Source organism: Athene noctua, chromosome 10 (genome assembly GCF_965140245.1).
Source record: "Athene noctua chromosome 10, bAthNoc1.hap1.1, whole genome shotgun sequence".
In the NCBI taxonomy this organism is placed as follows: Eukaryota; Metazoa; Chordata; class Aves; order Strigiformes; family Strigidae; genus Athene; species Athene noctua.
In genome coordinates, this window is record NC_134046.1 from 8,106,841 (window position 1) to 8,132,669 (window position 25,829).

Below are 25,829 nucleotides of genomic sequence, written 5' to 3' on the forward strand. Positions count from 1 at the left end.
CTATGAGCAAACTGAGCAGCGCTTTAAACAGCAGCATCAACTCCCAAGAGACACCAAAATGTCTGATGACAACTGGAATTTTGTGGATGAACTCCCTGACTTCCACGCAGCAGAGTTAATTTACACGAGAGGGATTTGAAGTTACCTAAGGAAAGCAATCTTATGAAGAAAGGGGTTGTTTTTCTACAATGAGCTCTAGCCAGGAGGCAACTGAACCTCCACCTCCATCTCTAGCAAAGCTGTAGAAAAGAAAAGGAGGAAGGAAGAAAGGGGAAGGGCTCCACTCTCAGTACTTATGCATGGTCTGGCCACGAACAACTCCAGCTTTGCACTTTAGTTGCCCTGGACCCCACAACTCTCCTTTTGTTAGTATTTAGGGCATCCACGTGCCCTAACTAAAACTGTGGGTTCTGGTGTCTAAAGGTAATTTCAGTGGTCAGATCTGCTGCACCTCGGGCCCAGCACAGCCTGTCTCTGTGCCTCTGTGCTCCAGTAAAATGGGTATAAATTGCGTTTCCCTACACCAGGGGAGCGTTTCAAGAACAATAATGGTGTAAAGTTATTTGAAAAGTGTATGGGCACTGTATAATTCCTTTGACAGATGGAATAAGATAGCATTTTAAATTAGGTATTTTTCCTACCAATATTTACATGTTGTAAAATACTTCTTATGGCTACTTTCTGTAAAGAATAACTTACTAAACCATTTTATGCCATCTTTTATAATAAGCTGTTAAATAATTTAGAAAACCTTCATCCATTAAATATTTAGAAGGCCTTAATTTCTCCATTCCCAATAATTCCTCATTTAAAATACAGTTCATCCCTTAAAAGACTCCTCTTCTGTAAAGCAGCTGGTAAAGAAGGAAGAAGTATGGGTACCACATACTTCACAGGGCAAGTTGCCAGCCTGAGAGTTTAACCCCACCGTCAACCCTATTAAATTATTATGTCCTACTGAATAAAGAACTGAGAGAAAACAGAGCAACATTTGCAAATTCTTAGAAGAGGAAAAAAAAAAAAAAAAGATATCTGGTCTGGTCACTGTGGGTATTTGAAAAGCACCGCTATTCGAGTTTGAGGGGAACCACAGAAAAAGATGAAGAGCTGGAGCAAACACCTGCTTGGCCCGTTCTACCTGTTCCACAGCAGCTAACTAACACAGAGCGCGCACTTCAGGGCTGAAGGACTATAAACAGGACATATATTTAGCCATATCCCTCCAAGGGCCCCTCTGTCCCACAGCAGCACTTCGCCCCCGGCCCACAGGCTGAAGGGCAGGAGCTGCCCCTCAGGGGGGCCCGGCACCTGGAAGGTGACACTCCTCGGCCCGGCCTGGCAGCCCCACGGCACTTTTGGAGCCGCGAGTGTGGAAATGGTTCTGCCGGGGTGCAGTAGCGCTCATTTCTGTCGGTGCTGAGGCGCGCTGCTGGGGGGCGGCCCGGGCGGCGGGGCAGGGTCTCGCCTCCCTGACGGCGCCGGGCGGCCGCCGGCCCTGCGGCGTGGCGCTGCTGCCCCCTGGCGGCCGCCCGGCGCCTCCGCCCGCCCCGCCGGGCCGTCCCCGGCGCAGGCCGCATGCATAATTCAGCGGCGAGCTATTAAACGCTTCCAACTTTTGTCATTACTCGGAAATCTCATTAAATCTCCTCCGTACGAGGTGCACCAATTGCTCCGCCGAACCCCGCTCATTGTTGCCCGCCAGAGCCATCCTGGCCCTCAGAGTGATCCCTCCACGGCCCCCGCCTGCCGCAAAGCCTCTCATCTGCGAGCGCTCCTTTGTGCGAGAATGAACTGTCCGTGCAAATTAAGTTTTGTCATTAATCATATTAACACGCTGCTGTCACAGGATTGCTCCGTTCACCCTCCTCACGGAGGGCTGGGGGCCTCCCGCACCAACTCACAGGCCAGGCCCTGTCTCTCCAGGGTCCCCCGTGAGCCCACAGAAATGGGCCAGCCAGAGGGAAATAATGCAGTTTACTTTCTGAATTTAGTCCCTCGACCCTCACCCAGAAATCTCTGCATCCAGGTAATTTTAGCTTGATCTGAAGACTTCAAGTGGCAGTAACTTCACCACAGCTAAGTTATTCCAACAGTTAATTAACCTCACTTTAAACACTGCACCTGATTTCTAATCTGAATTTGTCCAGCTTCTGCTTCCAGGCATTTGAGCTCATTAGGCCTCTTACTGACAGATGAAAGCACCCTCCGCACTCCGCTGTCGCTGCCCACGCTCGCTGCTTGCAGCCCGCCATCACGTCCCTGATTTCACATAAGTGAGATGGAGGCAGCCTCTCCTTGGAAGGCTTTGCACTGTTAAATCCATCATGCAGCTCCTCTCTGCATTGCTGCCAATTTCTTAACACCAGGTATTTTGAAGTGAACCTCAGAAGATACAGTAACCAGAGATAATCTTTAACAATACCACAAACAGAGACAACAAACCTTCCAGCTTGTACCTCATGTTCCCTCCTTGTATATCCTGCTTGGCGCCTCACACAGGCACAAGTAAGGTGCTTAAAGGTCCCAGTTCTACCCCTCATTACTCACACGAGAAAACAGTTACACCAGGCAGGAACACACTGTGCAAACTGAGGAAGGACACAAAGTTATGCACATAGTAAGACTATTCTCACAGTGCAAGAAAACAAAACTTTTATTGAGCCCAGTTCCTCTGCCCTTTACTCCCGGAGTCAACATCAACTTTTCTGCTGCATTTACTCTCCCAGAGATATCACTGAGAGATGCCTGATCACACCAAGCTTCATAGCATAAAGCACACTGAAGTGAGAAGGCTCTTCAGACAGCAAGAAAGTTACCTAGACAAGGTAACACCAAACTGCAAGAGTGCTTCCTCACTTTTAAGCCAGGCATGTAGCCTAAAAACCACAGGGGGGCTGCAGCAGTTTCCAGCACCTCTCAGACCCCAGCAGAACTGCAATTTTTAAGTGCTTTTCAATGATATCACTTTCCATGTATGACATCAGTCTCTGCTGGTGGCCATCCAGTCTGTCACCACTAGTCAGTCCTTTCCACAGGAATATTTCAAAAATCTCACTTAAAAGCAACCGTGGGAGGTCGGGAGGAAAAGAAAACAATGCCAATGAGAGCTAAAGGAAATAAAACCCACAGCCTCTGAAGAAGGGAGTACTGAACTGCTATTATATCCACATAACATGAGATATTGACTATACCAGCAGCCGGACCATCCATACACAGACAGACATCCTATGTGTTTTTGGGAAAATGTGTCTGTTTTCACCAGCATTTGGAGTTCTCTAGGGTATATCTGTCTTCACTGTCTCCTTCAGAGATGAGAACAAACCTTCCATCCATTGTGGGTATGTTAAGAGGATGTGCTGGGAGGACTGCAAAATATGCCTAAGCCACCCAAATTCTCTGCCCCTGTCGCTGCAGCCATCCTTGGTTAATTCTGCCAGAGTGAGAATAGTGAGTTGGGTGTATGCTCTGCTGGAAAGTCTTTTCAGTTGGACTCAATTTAAGTGAGAGTTTGGAGCCTCCAAGTTTAATCCAATGGAGCTCAGGTCACACAGAAGCAATAACAGGAGTGCACAGAATCAGAAAAAAATCAAAGCAAGGGACTGAAGGTGAGAACTAGAGGACTGCCAAAAGATCTCAAGTTCACACAGTGGAAAAGGTTTGAAATCGAAGCTGTTGCCTCCTCTACTGAGGGAGACCAAGTCATTTGTATACTCAGAACCTGATGTTATGCAAACTACAGGAGCTAGTTCAGGTCCCCTCCAGACAAGGGAACAGTAATTTCTTCATAAACACTAACTCCATTGTATATTCTGAAGACCACAGGTCCCCAGAATTCACAGCTTTCAAGTGTATTTACATGGCAAGAAGAAGTCATCTTGCAAATTAATGATATGAGTTATGCTGGCACAAATAACTGATCACTTACAGTTCAGAATTATAATCTCTGTGTATGAGAGGATCACCTAAATTAAATAGAATCGCATTTAGAAAACTAATTTTTAGGAAAATGTTTTAGAACCTGCTCTCTCAACTCAAACTGAGTTCACATCTTCCCTCCAGGAAAACTTCTGACCAGACCAACAGGACTGACCAGAGAGTAAAGTACAGCCATTCTAGCTGTAGAGTCAGAATAGACCCCTTTCTCCATGCAGCATTATTTATTATTCATTACCACCCTCAAAGAATTCTTCTGCCAAAGCAAACGCCTGAAGAGGTAAGTACAGCTATCATAGTTTCAGTTTTTAAGGTTGCACAAACAGACTTCCCAACTTGGCCAGCCAACACAGCATATCTCCTCATTATAGCCTAGCATTTCAACTCTTTCAACTACACTTATCAGAGAGAATTTTTCATTGTGATTATCCAGGTTCTTTCAGTCCCTCACTACAGCTCAAAATCTTCTCCACTCTGTGGTGTATGGCCTGCCTAAGAGATGGGCAGACTTGCAGGCACTGTGTTGAAGGAAGCACAAGAATTGCTTCAACTCTGTTCAAAGAGGAGGCAGAGTGGAAACAGTGCCCCCACTCCACTTCCAGCTGACCTCCCAGAAGCAGAGCAGTACTTGTGTAAAGCAGACAGCACACCAAAATATGTGGAAAGAAGCATCTTTGAAGGAAATCTCTTCAGCAGGATGTTTCAGACAAGGCAAATACGCATTTTCCCCTACTGCAAAATTTGCCTGCCAGGTAGCAAAACATTAAAGTTGCTGCACAGATTGTCTCAAGCAGTAAGACACTGTTTTCTATACCCTGAATTGATGGAGGGATTTCATTTCTCCCATAGAAGAAAAATATAACTGATGGTGCTATAGAGCAGGTCACTCACCTTTCTTCCCACTCACCAGGGACCCAGGTGAGCTGGTAGGTTATTTTGCAGACATCGCTTGGAGGGAGGGATTGAGGGGGGGGGGGGCTCATGTCTGTTTGTGCCTCTGGATGATGCACTGGAAGGTCCCAGACCTGTTCTCTATGCCTGGTAGCCAGCCCAGGGGTCATGTGCAAGAATTAGATCATCCCTGACTATGGGTGACCATTCAAATTAAGAACAAGAGGCAATCCCATGGAAATAACATGAAAATTAAGAGAGTCAGCAAGAGAGAGCAGTAAAGAAAGGTTGAAGCAGCTGTTTAGTCAAGAAAAGAGAATTTACTGGAGACACGCTGTCTCCTTGAAGAGGTTTGCTTTAAAGAAGGGTGTGATTTAAAACAGTTCTGTGTAGCTGCAAATAGCATAAAATTAAATTAAGTGTCCTGCAAAGATAATTTGGTGGGTGCATGAGGAGAAACTTTCTGTTTCCAAGTGTGGGAAACGAGTGCTACAAGCTACTCAAAAAAGTCATGAAGCCTGCTTCGATGGAGGTTCTTTTTAAATTGGCTGAACACCTATGGGATGGTCAAGGCTCCCTTCTCCATCCATAGGACTGGATGACATGTTTGCTCAGGGACTGCAACAGGACTACATCTCCTTTATGCCTTGGAGGAAAAAAAAGCACCAGAATATAAATGCGAGGTAAATAGTCACTGTTCACAGTGTCATCCTCAGTATCCTGACCACAGACCGTTGTCAAGTCAGAGGTTAGTGGAGGAAAATTGTGGTAGAAAGAAACTGAAAATACCTCCTACGCATATTGATTTTTTTTCATGCAGACAGGGTCAGCTTGTGTTACATTTAGATATCTTCCCTGTGGTTGTCAGGGTCCTTATGCAACAAAATTGGTTCTTTCTGATTTTACTGCATTAGAATACTACATTCTCATGTTACTCCCCATTCACAGTAAATAGTTACAGCATGTCCACTCATACTTCTCTAAGCTGTATTAGGCTCTGGCTTCAACAGGGTCTGTCCATTTCTGTGTCACCAATGGAATCTAGTCTCTGCTTTTGTTTCACTTCATGAAACGATCCAAGAGGAAAGCACAGAATAGCTAGTTTTGCTTTTAGAACACAAACATGCTTTATGAGCAGTGGATGCACATTGGTTGATGAAGAATCCCAACTGTCTGAGTATATGGGATAATTGTTCCACTTGGGACTCATTAGCTAATTGTTTAAAGATTCTAAGGAAAAGCATTTCATAAATACAGCACTAAATTTCCAGAACTGTAATTATGGGCTGAACGCACATTTTTAGCACCTGTGTTATCAACTACATAAGCCAATAACAAAATATCTTGTAATGTGCTACCGCTGTTGTCTCTGTCAGTCTCAGGGTAGTATCTAGGATAACTACTAGCAAATGGAAAGGCAACATTTTTGATATTTCCATTTTTGTACAAAGATAAAACAGTCATTTTAGGATTGGTTGAAAATTCTGCCCCTAGCATATAGAATTTCTTGTGGCAATAATGAAGAACAAAACTTGCACAGGAGGGGCAAGGCACAGACCAAAGAGCTGTAGCCCAGCTTCCTGATGTTGTTTTGTCACTTGACTTTCATGCTATGGGACAAGCTTTTTACCCAGTGTTAGAAAACATTATTTGCTTATCACAGCCTGCTCCTCAAGTTATTTTAAAAAATCACTGTTCTACCGAATAGGAAAATTAAAGAACCAGGTTCCTGACCCATCAATTCAGGAGCTGTTATGAAAAGAAAAAAGTTTAGTATCCTTCCTCATTTTCTGTAATTGAATGACAGAGGCAAAACACCTCTAATAAACTAGCAAGGCATTTGTATGGCATGAAGACTTGGAGTTGGGTCAATAAACAATTGCACTTTAAAGGAGAACCCAATATTGTTCAGTCTTAATCCTAGTTAAATGAACAAAAGCATATTCAGAACCAATCTCAAAACTGTATTTACTTTTCTATGACTTGACAACGTCATGCCAGATGGAAGTACTGGCCATCACACAGAGTGTACCTGCACTGTACACAGCACCGCCTGAGCTAGGGATAACTTAATTCCTATTCCAGCACCAACAACACTGGTCTTGAGTCCTGAACTCTGATCTCTGCTCAACATTCTACCATGGAGAATTATCTGCTTGTTTGGAGCTAACTGAAGCACCACAACCACAGAATAGGCATGGCACGGTTGGGTTTAGCTCTCACTGAGTTTGAGAGACCTGGGTGAGGCTGTAGATGTACTCTATTGCTCTTCAGATACCTGAAGTCATATAAGGTTTTCCAATCCCTGACAGCAGCCTACTATTGAGTCGAGAAGAAAAATGAGCAGATAGATATATCTGTTAATTATCTCCTGAGCCATTAGTCCCATGTCCCTGGAATCAATATTACATTGCCAGAAGAAAAAGCAAATTTAAAAAGTGGACAGATCTCAAGAAGATGTATCGTTCATGATACATAAGCAGCATGCCCTAGCTAGTTCAGTTGCCCTGGCAGACCACTGACCACTGACTCCACCTCTCTCCTGCAAGCCCTTGTCTTTCTCCTTGTAACAAGAAAAAATTCCAAATTTCAATATGAATACATAAGACAACACCCTCTTTCAGGTATTTTCGTTTCCAGCAGTACCAGTTACTTCATGCCCTGATACAAAAGAATTTCAGAAATTGCATAAATTACATTTTGCCTCTTCACTTCCAGAAGGGATTTCCTTCATCCCTTCCTCTTCCAGCCCAGTCCTTCAGGCCTCCTTCCCTGTCCCTTCTCAGCCCTCTCTGCTTCTTGTTTGCACAGCATTTCTCCCTGCCTCCTCTGGGAAGTTCTGCTGCTTGGCAGCAGCATGTGTGTGAGCATCAAGAGAATGGCTGTCAGGCAGGGAAAGAGACCCCACCTGGTGAAAAAAGGTCTCCCTGTTTAGAGCAGGTTAATCATCTGCTGACTGCTGTTTTCATCCCTTCACAGGCATGAGGAAGTCAGGCTGAGCTCTGGCTTCTGTTGCAAAGAAAAAGGGGCAAAACTCAAAGGATGCTGAGGGATTGGAAAGGAGAATAGTCCTGAGCACCTTCCTGTCACTGCACTACCAAGACAGAACAGCAGCAGCCACAGCAAGCTGATTACCACTCTTCAGAAACTGTAAGAGATGGTATTGCCCCCTCAAGTACCTAAAATGTCAGAGGGTCCTCCTTGCCGTATGTTATAGCTATAGTAATGTTTCCATAGAGGAGGCTCAATCAGTTACTCTGACTGAAGTAAGACCACAGTCAGACTTTGAATGAGTAACAGGAAGTCTTCTTCATGGCTAAAGCTAGAAACTTTCTTCTTTGTTTTTTAAAAAAATAAATTTTTAAAAAATTCTTTTTCACAAAGCTCAGAGAAGCCTGAACTTTAGGCTTTCAGTTACCAATCTGTCTAGGATGGATTTTTTTGTATTGCCCCTTCATTCATGCACAAGACACTTCATGATCACAAAACCAGTGCGTGATTGATGGGAGGAGCTGGGGGGAGAGTAAGTGGCATAAATTTGATTATGCTTTGAAATGCTCAGGGTTGGAAATGAAGTATGAGATCCCCCAACTTACTCTGCTTCACTTGAAAGCAATTACGATTGCCTTACAGATGCGAGATCTGTTGAAAGTAACAAATCGTTTATTGTTTGTTTATTTTCAGGGTAGACAAGAATCAGCTTTTAATCAGCTTTTCCTCACCACTAGAGAGCTATTAACTCACTCAAAAATAATTAGAAAAAAAAAAAGAAAAATCTTCTCCAATTATTTTTATCCAGGAAAGTGGGACTTTATGAAAAGAAGTCTCAAGATTCACAGCAAAAAAGTTGAATGGGTGGAACATCTTGTTCACTCTCATAACAACAAGATACTGTTTGCCAGAGAAGCGAGGAAACAAAACATGAAAAATAGACATATTTGATATTTTTCCACAAAGCCTGCCACAGATAGTCACCCACTAAGCTGAGTGCTGATTGACTCGTACACCTCGTCACAGCCCTGCTCTCCACCTTCCAAGTCTCTCTCTGAAGATTTTCCCCACCTTCTGTTTCCCAGAGCACTGCCATTTTATGACACTCTCCAGGTTTAGCCCCATACTGGCCGTTGTTTCCCCTGACCAACCCCAGATATAATTTGTCTGTACTCAGGTGCACAATGGCAGAGCTAAAGAAAATAACTACCATTTATTTTTCTGTGGATTGTGCTTCCTGAGCTTGTATAATGTTACGGATATTGGCATCTGAATAAGAACCAATATTTTCAGCTACCTTGGGTGGACACTCCGTTATTTCTGCTGAACTTTTTTTTTTTTAATTTTTAAAGGAAACAGATTGCAGGAGTCTTCCATTTCTCTGATCTTTGACTATTCACAGAATCTTGTCTTTCAGATCCCCACAATACATATTTTTTACATTTTAGAGTAAATGAACTGTGAATACTGTCCTGGGAGAAACAGTACTCAAACTTAACTATAATAAAGACAGCAACCTCCAAATTTCAATCATATCAGAATTAGCAGTAGCTATTAAATATTTCAGCAGGTACTACCTTTCTGTGATTTCAGATAGGCAACTAGAGACCCTCCATCTCATACACAACTTCCCAGAAGTTCTCCTCAACAATAATCCCATGAAAATACACTCTCAATATGCCTCATTTCCTTCCACCCTATTACCACACACACCTTTACCAGTAGGCTAGTTGTAACTCAAAGGAAGTCATCCTTACAGGAAAACAAAATCAATCATGAGCACTTTGCTAGATCCTGAGACAACTGCTGTTGTGCTGTTGTTGAAATGCTAATCAGCAGATACTTGCTTTTGGGGTGGTGACCAGGCAATGGCCTATGTGTGCTCCTACGGCACAATTAAGTAACAAGCAACAAAGCCTGTAGGCCAGATTTGCTTTGCTGTTATCACTTTGCAGGGACCCTGTCCTCAAAGCCAAGAAGGGATGTCCTTCTTGATGGTAGGCATTAGTCAAATACAAGTACTCAGATCCAGTAACAGATAACTGAACAAAAATGTAATGGACTATAAAAACCAGATCAGACTGGATTATGGATTCTAATGAATGATTAACTAAAGAGTGTGTGAGGGGTTGAGCTAATTAAGTACCCCCCCACCAGGACCCCAGTGGCCATGGGGGGGGTTTTATTATTATTTTTTCAGTTGCCTATTGGAGATGAATTGTGATTCACTTTAAAAAAAAGATTTTTCTTGTAAATCGATCAGTGTTAGACCCATTTGACCTACTAGTGTCTCTTTAAAGATTGATGAACTGGAACACAAAAGTGAAACTCTCTCACTTTAACTGTTCCCATCTGAGTTTCCTGCACTGTGAGATACATTTTTAAAGAGGTGTATGGAGTGATCGCATCATTGATTCAAATTCTAGGGGTTTTGCACAAAACATTTCCATAGCCTGGCAATAGGTAAGACAGCCACACAAACTGAGGAAAGGCCATTAGCAAAGACAGTCACAGGACTGTTTTAGATTAAAAACTGCTGTTATTAAAAATGTGCTACATCTCACAGACCATACCAGAATTTTGTTAGGCCTTCTACTTTAATACTTGTCACTAATTAAATGCAAAACAACAACACTAATTAAAAAAAAAAAAAAAAAAAAAGAGATATAGAAAAATCAGTTACTGGATTTACATTTTCCCCTCTCCAAGTGAAACCCCTTCCTTGCAGATGACAAATGTTTTGGCAAAGATTAGCAAGAAGGGGTGCAAGTAACCAAACCTTCACTCACCAGAGGGTACCACTGCATCCAAAAAGATACAGACTTTTAATTTAGAGCTGTGCCTTGTACTATTTCAGACAAACCCCATTTGTTTTCACACAGCTATCTACTGTCAGTTGAGCCTAATATTTTATTTTTCAACCAGGGGTGAAGTCCTGTGCACCTCTATCCTGCCCTAAAATTTACAGACAGTGATCAAAATTCCCTCCTCTGCTCACACGTACTGTTTGGTGAGCACCCAAAGGATGTTTTTGAGAGGGTGCAGTCACCCTTATTTTACCCTCCTGGTCCTTTTTCTTTTTTTCTAAGATGATGGCTTTAAGCAAATAGAATGAATACTTGGGTATTTATCTGTTTGGCTGCATTCAGGTTGTACGATCCTGAGAAGGTATTTGAGAGTATGAAGTGTTTTGTAGCATCTGCATGTCAGAAAGACAGTATAACTTGCTTGGTATACTGACACTACTGCATAAAACAGAACAAATGGCCAGTGGAGGGTATGGTTTATCATTTTAAATTATTTTTGCACTCCAGCCAAAGACAGTTCGTTTCTTAAACCACGATTTTGTTCCTTTTTAATTTGACTGCTCAATTGTACAAGAATTTCTAATTATTTCTCTGCTTGCAATAGCACCATCCAACTTATTACCTGAGAATAGCAGTATTACATAAATAATCTATTCCCTTTTTAACCTGAAGGTCTCAACATCTGGTCTCCAAGAACATGAAAAATTTCTAATTTAATAATGGAATATTCCTATGATAGTCATCCTAACTGGAAAGTATTACTTTCTGAAGCTTCCTGTTCTCCACTCAGGAGGATTTAGGGTCAAACAGATCACTCAATGACAGTGCATCCTCCTCCAGCAGGCACCCAGAAGTGCAGGGAGAGATCAAGAGCAGACTGGCTGTCACAGGAAGAGCCAAGACTTGTATGTTATTTGTCAGCATTCAGGCTAGAAGCATGAGTGTTGCACTGAGGAGCTAGCAGGCTGGAGTTTAGCATTGCCATTGTTTCTCTGTGCTTGGATCTATGCTAAATTAACAGAGCTGTCTGAATACGGTGCTCAAGCCTGGCTTATGCCCCACTGCAACAGTCTCGACACAGCTGTAGGTTATCCAGCACCCCTTGGATTTTTCATCCACCAGAGACCTCTGGTCCACTTGGTCTCCTGAGACTTATGTCCTGAAGCACAGAACCACAGCCATATCCTGTCTGTGCACTGTACAGTGTTGAGGAAAAATGTTTCAGAGTGAAAACAAAAATCCAGAGGTTGCTCCCCTGGCGCAGAGGACCAGTAACAGTAGCTCCACTGTGACTGGGTAAATTTTAGCTGAATTCAAACAAGAAGCAGGATATTCTCTTTTTTAAAACATCTCTAAGAAAGATCTGATGAGCACCATGTAATAAAAATGAAGACAGACCAGACTTGACAGGTTTGCAATTAATTTTCCTTGGCTTTTATTTACATCTTTGATTCTGGCAGTCTTCTGAACAAGAAACACTGGCTCCCATTTGTTACTCCTAACATAGCAAAATCCATAACATGGCAGGTGTTTGCTACTCATTTCATTGACACAAGTATTACATTTAATCAAAAGCTGAAGTAAGAGAAAATGAATAAAACAAGACAAAGTAAAGCCTGTAGCACAGGTCTATCCTCAATGCTTCACAGTTTGGCAGGGCGTTGTTGGGTAGAGTCTCAAAGAGTAAAATTTGTCTGCCCAAGTCACACACTGTATTGTCAAACCATCCCATGGAAGCTCTACAGAGACATCCTAACAGACTTCTCAGCTCACGTCCTACCTACCAACCAATACCCTACCAAGAGATTTTATAAAGTCTCTCTCCAATCCCTTCCTGTTTTAAGTATGGCTTACCTACAACATAGTCCTCTTTCTCAATACCCAGCTGAATTACTTCAAACAGGACAGCCACAAGTCTAGCATTAGGAGACGGCAAAATCTGAAAATCTTTGTGAATTAGCTGTTGTCTTACCCTAGAAAGCTAACAGAGATGTCTGGAAATGGTAGGAATAACTCACCTTCAAAACAACCGTTGGACAATGCATTTGCAACAGAAAGGCAGTGACCCACGGGCCTGAAGCAGAAGCTCAGGTATGCTTGTCAAATGATGTATCTGTAGCTGCACTGAGACTTGAGAAAATATATTCTGAAAAACAGGATCTTCAAGCTTGAAAACCAGCATGACTTGGGAGTCACTTAGAATTTAAGCAGGAGTATCATGAAAGTCTTATTCAAGGCACAGTGTTAATTATTCCCACCGGGGAATCCCCCAGTGAAACCTGTGCTTGCTCTATTACGTGAGGCCAAAAAAAAGCCAAAAGAGTTGGCGACACAGAGCAGCCCTTCCAACAGAAGGCTGTTTATCTCCTCCTCCTTTAATAAGATCAACTACCATGTCTTAATAGAGCAACTCCTCCTAACAACTCCTCCTCTATACCGTGTAACCTGACGAGATCTACATGATATCAAAAGCAACACCGGATGAAAGACGGAGGCCCCGAGATGTCCCTTTTTCATCATGTATAATTGTAAAGCTAGTCAGAAAATAGCAAGCAATTTAGCCTGGAATTTTGCCAGCTCTGATATTCACAGCACATGTGATCAAAGAGCAGAATTTGCCAGTCACCGGAAAAACTATCAGGCTCGTAACCTGACTTCCACTGAAGACAAAGCCCATAAACATTACTATAGATCAGATTGTGACTATTTTCATCAGGCTGCATTGCACTGGACATTAAACATCTGCAGACTCAAGGCCTACGTAAGCTGAAGTTGGGGCAGATTGTTCCAAGAATTTAACATTCCAAATACATGAACAATTTTCAAAAGAATAAGCAACTGAAGGCACTATGAAATCACACTGAATTTCTTTTTTTTAAAAAGGATAGCATAAATGGATTTTATGTAATACTTCAAGTTATGTTACAGCATATTGACATGTACAACAAATTAAAACAGCTAATTCATCTTACTACCTTCCACTGATAATTTTTTAATTAAGTCACTTATCTTTATCTACATATTTAAGAATGTAGATCTTTCATTATTCATCTCTTAAAGAAAATCAATGTTGTCCTGATTTGCTACAGCTCAAACAACCAAGCAGTATTAGCTAAGATAAGACAGCCTAATAGAAAAATAATTCATTAACTTTATTAACAAACCCTAAGAAAATGCTATTGAGCACATTTTCATACTCCTAGAAGTCTGGGACTAAATTCTTAATGGTGTTCAGTATGACTAAAATATACATAATAGATTTTTTTAAAAAGCTTATAAATAGGAAAGGAAAAGGGATAAAATTATTAAAAACTATTAGAAAAGTTCAATGAAATGTTTAAGAGAGTTCATCCCTAATACTGAATTATATTACAAAAAACACTATCAAAAGGCTTCATAGTTCATAATGAACTAAGAAACTGGAAGCTGATTTGTAGCACTGGTTAGATGCGAGTGTCTGAATGCCTATCCACTACACAGTTTTGAAATATTTGCACATCAAAACAGACTCTGGTTTTACACTTGGGATTCTAAAGCTTTATAAAAGACACCGTGAAAAGAGTAAACTTTGAATCTCAATTTCTTGAGGAAGCAGACTTTTTCTAGTCATCTTAAATGTCCTTTTCTTCTCAGGGTGACCTTAACTTTCAGATTTGTAAAATGGTTTCCTCTTGTGTTCAGTCCTACTGTGTAATAAATTTTAAAAATGACTATTTATCTTCTTTAATATATTAGTCATATGTAGCAGGAGAAGCCTCTGTGGGAATTTTTGCCATCGAGTTTGCTCAAGCTTAAGTCAATGCTGATTTAGAAAATATAACTTACGCTTAGAAACAAACAATCATGAATATATTTATTGGAATAACATCTTTCCATTCTCCTCCAGCAGCATGTTTAGTTTATCAGTTGCAATACTATATATCGATATATATTTACAGTGACCAAGGCAATTTGAAACTAATGCTTTTATGTTGCCCATCTTATTACACTTTTACAAGCCTGAAGCACTGGCATTTGCAAAACAAATAGATCTGATGGTTCTGAAAAATGCAAATGACATGCAGATTAACCAGGCAGGTATAAGTCATATTTATTTCAGAAAAGTGAGAATCAGTGCATTGCTCAAAAACTGCCTGTGGCAAAAGTTATATTTAAGCAAGTTTAAATATTTTTGGGTTTTGCCTTACTAATCATGACCTCAGCTGCTTGCACCATGTAATGACAATAATGAATAAACATGCTGTGCTTATGAAGAACTAGAACCTAACAAGCTGATCAATTGTTAATTCTATAAAGTGACTAAAACGTGTCTCTACTATCAATAAGTAAATCAGCTTCTATTTGTGGTACTAATGCACCTTGTATATATCCTCCAGCTATCCTGCCCTTCTCTATAATAATGGAATTATCAGTTCGGTCATATTTAAGTACAACCTGAACAAGGTTTGATATTGTTTTTGTCTTGAGGATGGAAAAGTAGAACAAAAAATTGTTTGGATATTTAAAGAGACACACTACATTTGCCTGGTCGATGCAGATTTTCCATTTGCCCTCCAATTAGTTACACAAAATTATTCATTTGAAAAGCAATTATTTTACAGTATTCTTCTTAAATCTTACAGGCTATTATCAGGCAGACATTTCAGAGAAGAAGGCCTTTTTATTATTAAAGCCCTCTTGCTCTAAGCCTCTGTAACAAAGAATTTAAACAAAAGACAACAGTGCTTGTTAACTGTAACAGAAGATGTTACTTCTGTAGAAAAATAGCATTTAAAACAAGACCAGTTTGGCTTTATTCAGTCTTTATTTTTCCTCTTAGACGAGGAAAACACAGAAGGTGTATCAAGTTTTCAGCCATAATACAATTATGTATATTCCAAATATGCTAATTACAAATAGCTGCCAGTCTCCACTACATTTCCAAGCAAGATTTAACAGTAATAGTTTATTCATTGCTGAAGATGCTCTTCGAGAAGAAGAATGTGTAACACATGCAAAAACCAAGTTTTGCTGAAAATATCTTGTTTTCCTTTCACTCCTACAGCCATCTGCATGTGGTAGGTGAGGGATGCACATTGGCAGACTAATTCATTTAAAGTTGCTGCACCTTTTTCAGAGTTACAAACAGTAATTATTCTTAAACGTTTAGGTCTTCTATGTCTATTCTATTGTTAAATTGAAAATATATCACAAAAACACATTAGAAACATCTACGGGAAGGAAAGGTTCTGGAGGGAAATGCTATTAAGTATGTGGATAACCTCAATACCAATTAATTTCTAACACTTAAAGAATCAAATGAACCTATTCATTTCTCAGGTGAAAGGTTACACTAGTTCGGCCAGAAATTGCCCCACTTCACTTCAAATTCATCCCTCCATGTCAATTTGGTGTAGGAAAGGAGGGAGAATCTTTTTTACTCAGTATACTCTCTTCAATTAAGAGAATCAGTGCAGGTTTTTAAAAGTAACTCTTTCTAACAAAATTTTGTTCTTTCAATAGTCCCTGAACAGAAACAGATCATTAAACAAAAGCAGAATGAATCATTTTAGCAGCACACAAAAAATATGGGGATAATTTAATACTAAAATAATTATTTTGCTTTTTTTCCCTTCAGCCCCAGTTAAGCCTATACACCCTACAATTTGTAAGTATTTCCACAGTTAAATTGTTACACCAGTAGTACCTTTCAGCAAACAAGCCAATGTCAAACACGCTCTGATATTCTTCCGAATAATGGATATTAACTCGAAGGTTCAGAGACACTGTTTGAGTAATGTAACAGGAATACAAAGATATGATAATCTGTCTATATTCCACAAAATTACTAATCTTTTTTCAGATTCAATGGCCTATTCGATGTGCAAGTCCACTCACTGCTGTAGATGTGTGTTTGGGGAAAATTTTATAGCACTTGACTTCTAACCACGGTGCTTCACAGTCATTAAACTGACAGTACTCAGTAGGAATTGCAATGCAGTCAACACCAGCCCACCAGAGAGTGGGGATCGGTCTTTTACAGCTACCCCTGTTCATGCTGGGCCAATTCCGGTGGAATCCATACAACACCCGTGGAGTGAGGCACAGCCGCACATATACAAGGAGGAAAAGGTTTAGCCTCGTAACAACACCACCAGCTGACCACGTTAGGTTCGCTGGCTCACTACATCCCCGTCTTCCTTGGGGAGGAAGCAGTGCTGTGGCCCCAGACCCGGGTGTCAGAGCTGACCAGCCACAACAGCCTTCTCTCTTCTCAGCTGTACGAGTGCAGCTGAGGAGAAGCCCCTTCCCCGCGTGCTCGACGAGGCAGGATCCGGGGAGCACGTCTGGGCGGTGTGGGGGGAGGCTCACCCACCTCCCCTCGGGAGCTGACGCACGCAGTGCGCAGGTGGCAGTGGAAGAGTTGTGGGGCATCACCAAGATTTCTTTCACACTCTATCGCATTTTCTAGGAAGAGGGCAAATGGCTATCCTGAATACAGCCCTGGCACTGCCACAGTCCCTGGCAATGGCCAGGAGAGGAGATAACGGCAAAAGGGAAGAGATGACCCCTCCTTCCTAGTAAGTCTATCTGCTGAGCATCTGCCAGGAAATTGGAATCAAACAAGCAAGGAGTGTGGGTCGCCCAAGTGCTCAGCGAAGGGACCGTCACCAGCAACTGTAGATTCTCTATTTCCTTCTCAGAATTATAGTGAACAAAGAGTCCTGAAGACTAATTTAAGCAGGGCATATTAACCCCACGGCTTGTGTCCAAAAGCATATTTCCATTAAAGATCTCAACTGCGTTTGTTTAATGGTTTAAACAGAACAAGAAGTTTCATTTAAGATCTAAGTTAAATGAATTTTGCTAAGATATATGGATGCATTATATTAATTTCTGAAACAAGACGTTTCTCTTCCTGTCTCCAAAATTATTATTATGTTACAGTGGCTTAAATTAAAACAGAAACATTTATTTTATCACCCTGATATCAGCTCACTACAATATAACATTTTTGAAACAGGAAAATATCACAGCTTAGCATCATAAATTCAATACTGCAACAAGATAAATCCTTCCTATTAATGTAAACCACTGTACTTCACAATATATCTACAACTGCAATGCACTTCTATTTGCTTATCAGACTATCATAAACACACATAATTCTCATTGAATAATGGAAGCAGCAAGGAAATCCGAGGGTAACTATGTTCTGTAGGCTAAAACAGCCACAGCCTGGTCCTTCAAACAGATTCACTTATGCAGGGATATTCCTGCTTGTATATGACAACATAAAATACCATCATCCCCATAACTGAAATCTAGATAACACAGCAAATGACATCGAAGTATAGTCACTCCTTAATTACACACGCACAGAATCTATGCTGGAAGCTTTATTAACTTGCAATATGTACAAAACCCCAGAGATGCACATATGAAAGACTGGGTACCCTATCAATTAAGAATTTCCAGATTTCCCACTGAATACCTGAGGTGACACTGAAATGACTCAGAAAAAAAAAAAAAAAGAAAAGTTCATTTAATTTTGTTGAAAAGAAAAACCACTAACCATTCAATGCTGCCCACAACAACTTAATATCCTCCTTTTCCCCTTTACACTGAGATTAACACTGAAACTTGCGCCAAATGGGAATTTGGCACACAGTTTAGGAAATGCAAACACATTAATTAATAAGCTGAATCATGCAAATATGAACCTGAATTTGCAATTTGTTTAAAAAAGCTAAAAGAACTAGTGTTAACTGGTTTATCCATGTTCAGGCACTACTCAGCTGCTTCTGGTTTAGCTAGCAGTTTCTCCTAGGCAAGGAAAAAAAAGAAGCCTATGAATGCTTTAAGAGCTAAAGCATCAGTCCTGCCCTTCTCCTTCTGAGGGGTTGGTTGCATCCAGAACCAGCAAGTCCAGGCTGACTCCAGTTACACCACGTCCTTCAGTTCAGAAGGATGTAACGCACGACTGAGTCGTGCTTTGCAAGTGGCTGGTTGAAGAACAGAAAGGGGCAAGAGCTCTGCATTGAGGCTTGGGGGCTAAGTTCTTTAACCAGACTTTTACCATCATGTAACACCGAGGCCGGGATTGCTGCCTATTAATACATTTATCCTCGGTTGTTATGTCTCGCAGCACTTGTGACACAACCAGTATTTTAAAGGAAGGAGGGAGGGAAGGAGAAAACTTGTACTGATGTTGTGCAGAGGGAAATATCCTCTGAGGAGAAAGGCCTGACCCCACCAGAGATTTTATTCCATAGATGTTCCCTGTAAAGTGTAACTGAAATCGAAACACAATGGAAGGGGCAATAAAAACAACAGGTTGCCTTTAGAGTCACTGAGATACCCAATACAACTTTCCTTCATTTGAGCTTTACTCTGGCATAGTTGTACCAAGTCAGAGAAAATCAGCCTTTCAGCTCAGAGCCTTTCCAAAATAATTGCTGGAAAATATAAAATAAAGCAAAATAGGTGAAATCTGCAGTCCTTTGTTCCTCTTTATAAGCCTCTTTAGAATAGTAAAGAGGCTTCAGTGACTCATAGACCAATAGAAATCCCCATAGCTTGCAAGTATTCAGGATGCTTTGCCACTGCAAAGCAGCTCACATCACACTGCCTAACCTCAGGTGAAAGTGTGCTGTGATCTTATGATCTGCAGGGTTGGCACTAGCTTCAAAACAACCGCTTACATGATGGCTATCAAATTTTTCAAAGGGAAAAAGTGATGCTGAGGGAGTTCTCCTACTAGACCTTGAGAGGAGGCAAGGAGTCCCAGGGCCATAAACTGTGAGAGAGAGATAAGGAAAAATCCAATACCTTGGATGAAAAGTATATATATAGGAGAAGCCTTTATTCTGAATATGCTTCCAAACTCCAGGACAAAACAGTATCCTCAAGACTTTCCTCAGGAGACTGGAATGAGGCTTAGCACTCCAAGGTATCTCGTTGCTCCATATTCATATTGACAGTGAGTTAAAAAGAACAAAATACTTGTCTTAGAGTGTTATTAAGGATTGATATTCCAAACAAAACAACTTTTCACACCCACAAATTCAAGTTTTCTTCTAGATTAAGATTTTCATTGGCCAACAGAGCTAGGTGGCATTGCAAAAACACAGTAGTTTCAAGATTTGATAAGAAACTTTATTTTCTGTGAACCTGAGAATTAACTGCTTCCCATCAAATATTTTACTGTTTACCTCTTAAGTGGACATTTTTTTCTAACGCTTGAGGAGTACTGGCCAGATTCTACCCTTTTCACTTAAAGCCCAGTTCTTAACTGGGCAGCTTGCCTGAGAGAGGACAGCAGGTGTTGGCCTTGGATTAATAAAAGCTTGGCATGGGGAGACCAGGAGCTGCTCCACACAAGTACCACCAACCGGTTGCCAATTCAGATCTAATCCAGAGCAGTCACATCTGCAGGCAATACCAGGTAACGCCTGCACAGGGAGATGTATGACCAGGAGAGCTGGTGGATTTAATCTAGTTCTTGGGAATTTATATAAATCTCAGTGAAGTCAATGGGGATCTTCTTACGCAATTTAAATCATATCCCAGAATTACCAGAGCTGGAGCAGCCTTCTAGGCAGCTGAGCAAAGGGTCCATGGAATAAGTGGCATAGACTCAGGCTATCTCTGCACCCTGGTAAGGCAGAAAGCTCTTCAGTATTGGGCTGAAATCTATCACCAAGCCTCTTGTATGATTTTGCCTGTGTTTTTTCTTCAGTAATTGGGAGCTTTTAGCTATCAGAATACATCAAACCTGTACCTTCCACAAGCACTGAAGTCACTCAGAAAAAAGATAGCAAACATCAGTGTGAAACTAGAAGGAAAAAAAAAAAAAAAAAAGCTACAGCATCATCTAAACATAAGACAGTAAGTAATAGCATTAAAAAAAAATCTATTTCACACAGATGAAAATCATTACAGTTCTCTAGAGACCCTCTCTCTCTCTGCAGTAACCCGTGTCATTTCCTAGCTAGTAAAAATGTGCCACAGGATATCAAAAGACGGTAACGTTCTTCTAATTTTAATATTCCTCTAATCCAATAATGGCTTGTTTACTGCTTTCTAATTTAAAGGTAATTCATTAGATGTATCCTGTCACGTCTTATTGGCATCGAATGCGTAAGAATCATATGCACCTCTGAGGCATGTCAGCTGTACTGCTAATATTCTATGTGGTTCCCTCAATATAAGTGGCTATCGATGCAATGGTGCTGATAAGGGAGCGTGTGTGTGCACATACATATAAATTACAAACAAAAATACTAAAATACTTCAGGGATGAACTCTGGACCCAAAAATTTACATTCAACCCAAAGAAGTCTGGCAAACAGAAAACAGTTAAGCTAATGTGATCTGTGTGCAAGTATTTGTGATAGTGACACAAAGGGTCTCACACAGCCTGTGGGGAAGCCCCCCGCAGAGCTGCGGGGTCTTGAATGGGTCTGCTGCAAAATGATGAAGGTTAAGGAAACACCAGACGGAAGATGCAGCCCGAACTCAGAAATGCACATTTCAGGAGCCTGGCCGTGATTGGCAACATCTGTCATGATTCTGCAAAAGCTCCCCAAGACAGCGGAGATTTTGAGTAACCCTACAGCAACATAACAGGGTCTGAGGCCAAGGACTTCGAACCTGCTAGACCTTGGCAGCACGGAGGCACCGAGGTCCTGGGGTGAAGGCAAGCGCGCAGCAGGAGCCGTTAGCCCAGCGGGGGAACACGCGCTCTCCTCGCCAGCCACCTACGGCAGCATCCACCTGGCCGCACGGTTTCCCTCCTCGCTCCCCTGACACGCAGGCTGTGCCTACCTCCACGTGAGCAGCTCTACTCCAAGCAATAAGGCAAAGAAGGCAATTTACTACAGGAAAATCCACTGTGCACTAAACCACGCTGTTCAGGCAGGTCTCCTGCCACAAGAGCTGAGAAGTCTTTGGCTGTTTACATTCTGTCAGCAACCGGCTCGGCCACATCATCTCTATACCAGGGAACTAATATGTCCATTTTCAATAATTTCTTCCCAAGAAGTGAAACCTTTGATCAACCACATGCATGTGGCTGTTTAACGAACCATGCCTGTCTCGGAGGAGGGCACAGGACAGAAACACAATGAAACCGTGCTAGGAAACCACCCTGTTTCTCCAAACTTGTGTTATTTCTTAGGAGCACAGCAGGATCCCCACATCAGTTTGGAAGACAGTTTGGGTCAGTACGTGTCCAAAACCACCTCATTGGCTGTCGGTGATGTCATGCCCATGCATTAATCCCCAGTGACTGCAGGTTTAACATCACGCATATCACCGCATCATCTACATCATGACAATGAGCGCGCGTCTTAGAGGAAATTACTAGAGCAGAGAATAAAGCAACTTGTTGAAACAGGGAAAGTCGCATCTCTTAAGTGGTTATTTCCAGCTTTTTCTTTTTTTGTCAAAGTGAAGTTGGTAGAGTCAGGAAACAAAACGTGCCTCACTGAAAGGAGTGGGTATTGTTATAGCTCTATTTTAAAGAAAGTAAATCTTCAAGATCTCCACTCAAAAAGATGAAAGTGTCAGTGGTGAGAAACCAACTGATCTGGGAAATAAAAGTATTTCAGGAGCTGTAAAATCGGTAGCTGAAATTAAAAGCATTTTTAAAAAGAAAAAAAAAAATAAAGTAAGAGTGATATCTCCGAAGCAAGCTTGTCCGTTTGCTGGTGACATCCTCACCACGGGGATAACTGTGGCAAGGAAGGAATTGCACACGCATGCACTAGTACGGAGATTTATTTACCTATAACACAAATACCTGAAGTGTTACGGACTCACACAGTCACACTCCCAGAGCTCCCCCAGCCCGCGGCGTTGCCTAAAGACGTACTTACAAGCCCAAATATCCCACAGACTTGCGGGCGAGGGGGCTCTGCCCGGCGCCGGGGGGGGGCATCCCGCTGCCTCCCAGCCCCGACCGGCCACTTCGGGACCAGAGAAGTCACCGTTCCCCACACGACACAATCTCCATGGCAGATTAAGCCAGGTTTCGGCTCCCCCCCCCCTACCCCGGCGCGGGTCGCCCCTCCGGAGGGGACCCCCCGGCTCGGCAGCGCGGCCCCAGCTCTGCCACCCCCCGCTCCCGCTTACCTGCCGGCCGGCTGGGCCGCGGGGGGCTGCGCTGGAGCGCGGCCGAGGCAGGGACACGCGTGTGGGGAAGGGGGGGGGAAGCATCCACGGGAGAGCGGGGAGCGCACCCGGCTTTCAAGCTGCCGGGAGGATGCTCCGCGCAGACCTCCCCGCGCAGCGGCGCATCGCCCAAAGTGGCTTCGGAGCTCCCCCCCCGCTCCTCCTCTTCGGAGCCGGGGGGAGGAAGCACAGCGTTACGGCTTCTCTTTCTCTGCCACCTCCGCGGGGCTTCCCGCTCCCTCCCTCCGCTTCCCCCCTACTCCACGGTTCCACCGCGCACGTTAAGTGCGGAGCTAAAGCGGTTTGGGCGAAGTGCCCTCTCCTCCGGGCAGCGGGGATGCTGCAGGGAGGTTGCACGGAGCAGATTGCAGAGCCGCACGCCCTGCTCCGCCTGGGCTTTTAACTGCCTAACAGAGCCCCGACCTTATTTCAGCAGCCGAGTGGTCGCTGCGCAGCCGAGGGAAGAGAGAGGAGACGTTTCTCCAGCTGGAGTTTGCAGCATCTTTTGGAGACAGCCGCAACTTGAGAAGGGTGCAGAGGGTCAGGGTACAACCTCTCCCCCGCCTTATCACATGGCTGGTCACTGCTGCCCCGCACACCGCCAGCCTGCGGGTTATCAATAAGTGATCACCTTCAAAAATTTAGTTTAGATGGAAAAAGTGAAAGATGGTGTTTCACTGGCTGCAAAGCTGGGGTCACTTTGCCAGGCTTTCCAGCAGCCACTGGGAAATGGATTCTGCTTCTTGCTCTGCCACTGACTTTCTCTACAACCTTTATCACCTCACTTCACACCCTCAATTTCTCCTGTAGCTCAGGTGCTTGCTTAAACAGTGATGAAATACGTGTTTCAGTAAGAGTCGGGCACTTAAACATCTATAGATATTAGTTCCCTTTCTGTGTGAGAGGGCAGTGTCTCACCGTAAGTGACTAGAGCTCAGCACAGTGGTAGACTGATCTTGGCACGTTCCCTAAATGCTGTCGTGATACAAATCATCATCATCCTGGACAGACATTCCTCAAACGGGGAGAACCACTGAAAATACACCTTGTGGAACAGGGCAGGCTGCTGTTATCACAGGAAATCACTCATCAGCTAATGATCTGGAACTGCATATTGCCTTTCAAGTTGTCCATGTGCAACTTTTCGAGTGCACATGTGAAAAACAGTAAAAAATCTCAGTAGCTTTCACACCACAGTTCATTGTAAGTTAATAATACAGCAGCAGACTCTCACATCTTGGATAAATTCATTTATCCTGAAAGAAAGGGTCCAAACCCCCAGCCTTAGCTCTCCCTCCTCTCACGTTTGCATAACTCAGCAATGCCCTCTTAATCAACAGGAGCTACAATACAGTCAAAATAGGGGGGAACAAGCCCACAGCATCAGATCACATTTCTCCATCTCATTTTTTACACGTGGTACCACCTTTCTTGCCTAGTGCTCCTAACACTTAACTCTGCTTCAGACCTCTAGCGAGCCTAGAAAAGGGGACAGAGAAAAGGCGGAGAAGAAAAGGAGCCCCAAGCTGCACAAAGGATTGTGAGAAGTAGATCTGCAGGAAAGAGAGAGAACTGGATGAACTGGTGAGAAAGGGAAAGATTTAGAGGACAGGAGACACAAATCAGCAGAAAAAAGGTCTGGGCTGGCTGCCTGGGGAACAATTTGTTGAAAGCAGGCTAGCCAGGACATCAGACATGGATTATGTAGGATCAACACCCCCAGTACATGTGGTCGGAGCAGTTCGCTTGCCGGGGCTGTTCTTACAACCAGGCTGCTGAGCCGCTGGAGACAGTTCAGAGCTCTCCCTGCCCTGGTGCTGTCCTGCGCTCACATTTCCCTCCCCAACCACCTCTGTCTCAGACCCGTCTCTTAGACTCAGTTTTCCCATCCAGACAATGGAGACAGCCACATTTCTTGCACTGGGTTGCTGTCAAAATGAATTAAGTGAGGTCCAAAGAGTACTTTGAAATGCAGATATTATGCTCACTAGTTTTAATGCCTCCAAAGCGGTCTCCAGATATCTCTAAATCCTCAAGATTTCCCTGATCAATTCCTGTTTTACAGATGAAGAAGCTGAGCAGAGGGACGGATGCTTTAGTCCATCTCTTTTATGTCAGGTTCTGAGGGTCCCCCTGACCTTGCCATGGCTCAGGGTCCCAGTTACTGGCCCACAGTGACCAAGTCACATCCAAAGCCACATTTTGTTGATGACGTAGAACAAACTGTTCATACAGTGCCTCCACACCTGATTACTAACCCCCTATAAAGCTATTTCCTTTGACAAGTTAATGCCTAGGTTTGAGCTCCCAACCTCTCCCGCAACGCGGTGTTACACACATATCTCCAGCATCCACTGTTCCCTGCAGGAGCCCCCCCAGAAAGTGTGAGCATTGTGGGGCTGAACTAAATCTCCCCCTGTATTTTCCTTGCCTTTGTAGGTGTACGAGGAAGGAGCAGGACACAGGAGCTTCTAGTCCCCAGGCCTGTGATCAAATTATCTCTCCCTCTGTCACACATCCTAATCATCACAGCTGGCGGTCATGCCAACAATATTAACGCTGCTGAGTAGCTTTCAGTTTTGCAATTAGCAAGGTTTTCTGCTTCCCTCATATAAAAAAATAGGCTTGTACTACTTAGTGCTGCATAAATGATACAGATACATTCAAGGCCCACGTTAGTCTTGTTGAGATGAACCAACATTATAAGTGCTGTAGATATTTTAAATCTTTTGAAGATTACAATGGTTACAAAGCTCATTATTTCTAAATGTGTTTATCCTTCCTCTCTTTTTTGTTTGCAAAATTAGGCAATGTGCAATTTAAATAAACAACTATTGAACTATTAAACATTGATTAAAGAAAAGGATTCCATTTAAATTATTAAGTGGTAAGATAAAAAGCATCTCTTCTCTTTTGTATGTTACTTTATTCAGAAGTCAAACTTCTGTAGTCTCACTGAATGCTAATGAGTGGCATAATAATGCACAAGGGCAAGAGGGGGCTGAGTAATTAAAAACAGAGGCCAGAAATCAAAGGGCTTGAAATACACTT

At 42.7% G+C, this 25,829-nt stretch overlaps 1 protein-coding gene across 4 annotated transcripts in view; it reads right to left on the reverse strand.

The window, feature by feature from the left end:
• TAFA4 (TAFA chemokine like family member 4) overlaps positions 1-23,235 on the reverse strand; it is an 83,510-nt gene extending 60,275 nt beyond the window's left edge. The window contains exon 1 of one of the 4 annotated variants that reach the window (XM_074914573.1): positions 19,434-19,552. The gene's annotated coding sequence lies outside the window, so the exon portion shown is untranslated. Of the gene's footprint in view, positions 1-19,433; positions 19,553-22,739 lie in introns of those variants that run through there. The other 3 variants (XM_074914571.1, XM_074914572.1, XM_074914575.1) reach the window with 3 other exon arrangements.
• Positions 23,236-25,829: the final 2,594 nt, after the last annotated feature.